This window comes from Penaeus japonicus, unplaced genomic scaffold (genome assembly GCF_977035675.1).
Source record: "Penaeus japonicus unplaced genomic scaffold, GWHDUDI00000001_assembly GWHDUDI00000002, whole genome shotgun sequence".
NCBI lineage: Eukaryota > Metazoa > Arthropoda > Malacostraca > Decapoda > Penaeidae > Penaeus > Penaeus japonicus.
The window spans coordinates 2,372,794-2,380,293 of NW_028234404.1; the positions used below are offsets into that span (position 1 = coordinate 2,372,794).

Sequence of the window (7,500 nt, forward strand, 5' to 3'; positions counted from 1 at the left end):
AAACACATAATAAGAACAGCAGAACACCACCACTAACAAGGCAAAACAAGACCCAAAACTGTTACAAAAACAGCGCCACCCATCAACAAAAACAAACAAACAAGAACACTAGAACAGCGGACAAAAACAGCGCCAATTTCGGACACCAAAAAAAAACAAACAATAGTACAAAAACATCACACTTCGCGATGGATTAAACCAACACATCAACAAACCCGCCGACCTCCAACAAAAAACACAAGGCCCACCAAAAACAACAAAAAACACGCCCAACAACAAACAACCAAAAACACGCCCTCAACTACAACAAAACACGCACCCACAATCAACAAAAACACCGCCCACCAGGCAACAAAAACACAACAAACCAAAACACACTGCCCATCAACAACAAACAAAAACACTGGCCCCCAACACAAAACACTTCTCCACACACCAACAAAAACAAAAACAACAATAAACAACAAACACGAGCAACAACAACAACAAAAACCCCGCCCACCAACAACAACAAAAGCACGACTCACCACAAACAACACCCAACAACAACATCAAACCCAAAATAAAACAACAACAACAAGAGCGCCGCCCTTGTACCCGTACGACGATCATCAATTGGGACATTGTTTCCGTGATACTCGAATAGACGCCTGACAGAGGCGCCCTTATTGCTGTGGGATGTGGGCGCGGTATATTGTGTCGTTTCACGCGGTTTTCTAATCACCATGAACCAGGGACTGTTAACTAGTATTGGACTATCACTATCTATTCTTTCATGAATGCTTTACTATCATCTGCACTATGTCAGATATATGGGACACTATATAATATCGTCGCACTATCTTATCTATCGCAATGATCAGGACACTTTAACTATTTTTCCACTATCACCTCTCTTATCTTAACCGGACAACCATAATTATAATCTGCACTATAATCCATAGCCGGGACACCATAAACTGCATATCATCATCTATCCAATGTTAGGTCAGCATAACTATTATCTACACTATCACCTCTCTCCATAGCCAGGACACCACTAACTATCATCTACATATCATCTCACAATATAAGGACACCATAACTTTATCTAAATCTCTCTCACATAACTATATCTACATATCTTCATCACACTATTCAGGACACCATTACTTGATCTAACTCTCTCTCACCTTATACTATATTCTCAATATCATCATCACAATAATAAGGAACCATAACTATTATCTAAACTCTCTTACCATAACTTTCATCTCCACTATATCATCACAATAATAAGGAACACCATAATATTCTCTAAACTCTCTCTCACCATATTATCATCTCACTTCATATCCAATAATAAGGAACCATAATATTATCTAAACTCTCTCTATCACACATAACTATCATCTCACTATCTCATCACAATAATAGGACACCCTAACCTATTATCTAAAACTCTCTCTCACATAACTATCATCTACACTCTCATCATACAATATCAGGACACCATACTACACTTTACCCTCCACCCTCTCCACCATACTAGGACACCATAACTATTCATAATCAAAAAATCATTAGGACACTATATTTATTACACTAGCACCTCTCCCCCCATACCTAGGACACCATAATATCATCTACATATCATCATCTATCCAAATGTTCAGGACACCATAACTAGTATTAAACTATCTCTTCTATTAGTTTAGTACAGCTGGTTATTAATTATATCGTGTACGGCAGAGCGTGTGAAAGGTGAGAATTAACTCTTCATGTTTTGAAATTGAACAGAAGTTATTTCAATTCACCTCTTATCGTCTGGCTAATTTGACTTCTTCTTGTTGATCGTTTACTTTATGCAGTTGTGTGATCAGCTTCATACACTCTCATCTCTTTTACACATCATAGTGGTGATATATGTACTAATTACGACTATCTTACAACACGCACCCACCGCAAATGCCTACACAAAACAATAAATACGCATGTATACATAAACACACATACATACACAAACAGCCACATACACATACATACAAACACCTACACGCAAACACCAACACACACACGCACACAAACACCATAAGAGAGACAGACAGAGAGAGAGGAGAAGACAAAGAGAGAGAGAGAGAGAGAGAAAGAAAGAGGAGAGAGAGAGAGAGAGAGAGAGAGAGAGAGAGAGAGAGAGATGGAGAGAAAGAGGAGATAGATAGATAGATAGATAGATAGTTAGAAGGGGTGTAGGGGGGTGGTGTTGGTTGTTTGTTTTTTGGGGGTGTGGTGTGTGTTTTTGTTTTGTTTTTTCACCCCCCTTGTGGGGGGAAGAGAGAGAGAGAGAGAGAGAGAGAGAGAGAGAGAAAGGAAGAAAGAGAGACAGAGAGAGGGAGAAAGAGATAAAGAGAGAAAGAAAGAGAGAGATAAAGAGAGAAAGAGAGAGACGAAGATAGAAAACACCCACCCACATACCCCCCCCCCTCCCCACACACACACACCCACACACACCCACCTCTCCCAACATCCACAAGAACCTTCCGTAACTCACCGACAATGGTCATGTTGGCAGACAGAACGTGCGTGGTAAAGGTCGGTGACTCTGCCACCACCTCGCACCTGTACTGACCGCTGGGAAGAACCCTGGACATCCATCAGTTCAACTTCGTCCAGGCAGGGACTTCGCTGGCTGTTGGCGGGGAGAGAAGGGGGTGAGGGGACGGGGGGTTAGTTCGGTATGATCGGGTGGGATATGTGTGTTTCTTGTGTTGAGTTTCTTGTCTTTGTTTTTTTGTTTTGTTGTTGTTGTTGGTTGATTTTTGTTTTTGGTGGTGTCTTTGTTTTGTTTTTTAGTTCGGTGTGGTGTGTTTTTTGTTTTTTTGTTGGTGTTGTGTTGCTGTTTTGTTGTTGTTGTTTGTTTTTTGTTTCGTTGGTGTCTTGTTTTTGTTCGTGTTGTGTTGTTGTTTTTGTTTTTTGTGTGCGTGTTGATTGTCATAATTATCTGTCTTTTTTAATTTGCGGTAACTCGTGATGATACTGATTAATGATATGGGATTATTATCAAAGTTGTCACTTTCATCATTTCTAAATGTTATTATGAGCATTATCCTTATATCTTTTATTATTAATTTTTTCTTAATAATCCTTATCAGTATCATTTTATATCATTATCAGTAGTATTATCAATATCATTATAATCCTTATTAACATCAACATAATAATTACTATCATTACCATTATCACAATTACCATCATCCCATCTAATAATATCATTTACTTAAAAATAATACACATATTCACAACCACCATCGTGTGTCCATCAAAATCATTTGCAATCTTGGTTAGTTCAACATAAATTGCCTACTTAACAACAATACGCCAGTTACAAATACATGCTTGCTGTTTCTTGAATAAAAAAAAGAAAAAGAAAAAGATAAACCTTACTGAGAAAATTGAGACCCCTGTTATCCTAATGTCCTGTGACCATCCTTGTTGGGAATATCTGCATCCCAAAGGTAATCCCCGTTGTGTATGTACTCCCGTTGGTCATGTAGTCGCCGCACACATAAACAACATATTTCGACGAATCATGGTGTATTTTCTCTTTCCACCCCCCCCATAATCTCTCTTTACGCTCTCTCTTTTCCTCTCTTTTTCTCTCTATATCGCTCTCTATCTAATCTCTCGCACTCTATGTTCTGTAAATAAATCAACCACCAAATTCTCTCTCTATCTCTTCGCTCACTCTCAGCTCTCTCTCTCTCTCTCTCTCTCTCACTCTCACTCACCCCCCCGCCTCCCCTCTGCTCTCACTCTCTCTCTCTCTCTCTTATCTCAGTATCCTCTCTCCTCTCGCTATATATTTATCTATTTATATATTTCTCTCTCTCACTCCCCCTCCCTCTCTCTCTTTCTCTCACTCTCCTCTCTCTCATTCTCTCTCTCTATATATATATATATAAATATAACTCTAAATATATATAATATATCAAAATATTTATATATATATAGATTATAATATATAATATATCTCTCTCCTTACTCTCTCTCTCTCTCTCTCGCCCCTCCCCCCCTCCCTCCTTCTCTCTCTCTCTCTCATCTTCGCCCCCACACCCTCCCTCCCCTCTCTCTCTCTCTCTTCTTCTCTCACTCTCTCTCTCACTCTCTCTCTATCTCCTCTCTCTCTCTTTCTGTTCTCTCTCTTTCTTCCTATCTATACTAATCTATCTATCTATCTCTCTCTCACTCTCACTCTCATACGCTCTCTCTCTCTCTCGCCCTTCCCCCCCCTCCCTCCCTTCTCTCTCTCTCTCTCTCTCTCTCTCTCTCTCTTCTTGCCTTCCCCCCCCTTACCTCCCTCTCTCTCTCTCCTCTCCTTCTCTCACTCACTCTCTCTCTCTCTCTCTCTCTCTCTCTCACTCACTCTCTCTCTCTCGCCTCCTCCTATGACGCGAGGACAAGCGAGACAAGCGCGACAAACCCGTTTTATGCTGGCCGAGATCTGTTTATCCCCCGATAAGGCCAAAGCTTCTGGCGACGATGCTCTTGGGACACAGAAGCGCAAGTTGTTTCCGACGCGACGAGGGGGATGCTGGACCTGCTCTCTTCTTTGTCTTCTTCTGCTACTTCTTCTGCTTGGCTTTCTTCTTCTTTTTCTTCTAATTCTACTTCGGTTTCTTCTTCTTTTTCTCTTTCTTCTTCTTCTATTCTTGCTTCGGTTTCCTTCTTCTTTTGCTTCGCTTTCTTCTTCTTTTCTTTTTCTTTTTTTCTTCTGTTCCTGCTTCGTTGTCTTCCTATTCTGCTTCGTTTACTTCTTTTTCTTCTTCTTCTATTCTTGCTTCGGTTTCCTTCTTTTGCTTCGCTTTCTTCTTCCTCTTTTTCTTTTACTTTGCTTTCTTTTTCTTTTGCTTCTACTTCTGCTTCGCTTTCTTCTTCTTCTAATGTTGTTTCGTTTTACGCTTCTCTCTGTTCTTCTATGTCTTTATCTTCGAATTTTTTCTTCTTCATCAGCTTTTTTCATCTTCTTTTCCTACTCCTGTTTCGTTTTTTTTTTCTATTTATCTTTTTAATCTCTCTCCTTCTTTCTCTCTCTCTCTCTCTCTCTCTCTCTCTCTCTCTCTCTCTCCTTCTCTCTCTCTCACCCCATTAACCCCCCCCCCCTCTCTCTCCCTCTCTATCTCTCTTCTTAACTCTCTCACCCTCTACCCCCCCCCCCCCTGTCACCCTCCCTCTCATTTGTCTCTCTCTCTCTTCTTCTCTCTCTCCCCCTCTTCCACCCCCCCCCCCTCTCTCCCTATCACCGTCTTACCCCTCTCCCTCTCTCTCTGTCACCCTCCCTCTCTTTCTCCTCCCTCTCTCTCTGTCACCCGCTCTCCTCTCTCTCTCTCTCTCATCTCTCTCTCTCTCCTCATCTTCTTCTCTTCTCTCTCTCTCTCTCTGTCACCCTCCTACCCCCCTCTCCCTCTATCTCACTATCTTATCCCGCTCTCTCTCTCTCTCTCTCTCTCCTTCCTCATCTTTCACCCTCTTACCCTCTCCCCCCCCCTATTTTTCCCTGGCACCCCCCCCCCTCTCTCTCCTCTCTATCTCTCTCTTACTCTTCACCCTCTACCCCCCCCACTGTCACACCCTCCCTCTATTTGTCTCTCTTCTCTCTTTTCTCGTCTTCACCATCTTTCCACGCCCCCCCCCCCTACACTCTTCTCCCTATCACTCCGGTCTTATCCCTCGCTCCTCTCTCCTTGTAACCCTCCTATCTCTCTCCTTCTCTCTCCTTCTCTCTCGTCACCCTCTCATCTCTCTCTCCTCTTCTCTCTCACTCTCTATCTGTTTTCTCTCTCTCTCTCTCTCTCTCTCTCTTCTCTCTGTCCACCCCTCCTAAACCCCCCTCTCCCATCCCTCTCACTCAGCTTCTTCTTATTTCCCCATCTCTCTCTCTCTCTCTCTCTCCTCCCTCTCTCCTCTCTCTCTTCCTCCACCTCTTACCACAATGCACCTCCAACCAGAGGGGGGCTAAAGAACGGATTAAGATAACATGCAGCCTTAACCACCCTCCTGCCCTTCTCCTCCCTGTCCTCTCGTCTCTCCTCTTTCTCCCTCTCTCTCTGTTCGAATGAAAAACCGAGCACCCTCCAACACCCTCTCGCCCTCTTTTCCTCCCTCCTCTCTCACTTTCTCTCTCTGTCAACAGGCCTCTTCCCCTTCCCCCTCTCCCCCTCTCTCTCCTTCTCTCCTTTATTGCCCCAATGAGAGAGTTTCGGAACGACCTCGTCCTCACATTCCTTTCTTTTAATATTATCATAATTTCTTTGCCTCTGAAATCTATGATTTTACTTTTCAGATAGTTTTTCAATTTTTTTTCTTCTTTTTTCTTGTTTTTGGTATCGCCTGTGTGTTTCTGAGCTGTTATTGCGTCCCTTGTTTCTTCTTTTGATATATATATATATATTTTTTTTTTTATCTTTTAGGTGTTGCAATGTTAATGTTGATGTTGATGGATGTTGCAAACTTCTTTCTTTCGTGTACTTAAGGTTAGTTTCTCTTTCATTCTCTCTCTTTGTTTCTCTGTCTGTCTGTCTGACTCTCTCTCACTCTCTCTGACTCTCTCTCTCTCTCTCTCTCTCTCTCTCTCTCTCTCTCTCTCTCTCTCTCTCTCTTTCTTTCTCTCTCACTCTTTGTCTTTTTCTCTTGTTATTCCTCTTGCTTTCTATCTCTCGCCCAATATCTCCTCCATCACTCTCTTTTTTTGTAACTTTACCACTCTCTCCCTTTCTCTCCCTCATCCCCCTCTCCCTCCTTCTCCTACCATCTCTCTCTCCACCATGATTTTAATTCCAAAGACCCCCCCCATCCCACCCACCCACCCACCACGCCCTACAAAAACAAATCCTCAACCAGTTTTCCTTCCTCCTGCACATCCTCTCTTTCCATCTCCCTTTTCCTCTCCTACCCACCCCCCCACCCCCCACACCCTCCCCTGCTGCCCTCCCCTCCCTTCCCCTCCCTCTTACCACCTACACTACACCCCCCACCCCCACCCCCACCCCCACCCCTAATACACACACACACACCAAAAAAAAAAAAAAAAAAAAAAAAAAAACTATTTCTTCACCTCAGCTTTTGTCCCCCATTCCAACCTACATCACTCGGGAATTGTCCTGTTCCAGGTAATTCCTACTTTTGACTTCTTCATTTCGGTACTCTCTCCTCTTCAGCATTTTTACGACGGCTGGGAATAGCGGACTCGGGTACACGTGCATGGTATATCTTCATTAACCTGAGGTGTTCGACTTTTTTGCCTTTTTTTTTTTTTTTTTTTTTATGTGATTTTGGTTTTGGTTTTGGTGGTGGTGGTAGTTGGTAGTGGTGGTAGTGGTGGGGTGGTGGTGGGGGTGAGAGTGGTAGTGTTGTGTCTTCATTAATCTAAAGTGTTGTTGGATGTAGAGGTTGTTTGATAGTGATAGTGATGGTGGGCGGGTGTTATTTTTATTGTTGTTGTTGAAACTGCTTCTGTTATAGTTG

General features: G+C 42.6%; 1 pseudogene across 1 annotated transcript in view; it reads right to left on the minus strand.

The window, feature by feature from the left end:
* The window catches only part of LOC122259970 (uncharacterized), a 43,245-nt pseudogene extending 36,007 nt beyond the window's left edge, over positions 1–7,238 (minus strand). The window contains exons 1-2 of the transcript XR_015191607.1: positions 7,120–7,238; positions 2,531–2,668 (exon numbers count right to left, since the gene is read on the minus strand). The product of XR_015191607.1 is annotated as an uncharacterized LOC122259970 (transcript). The remainder of the gene's footprint in view (positions 1–2,530; positions 2,669–7,119) is intronic.
* Between the last annotated feature and the right edge of the window lie 262 nt (positions 7,239–7,500).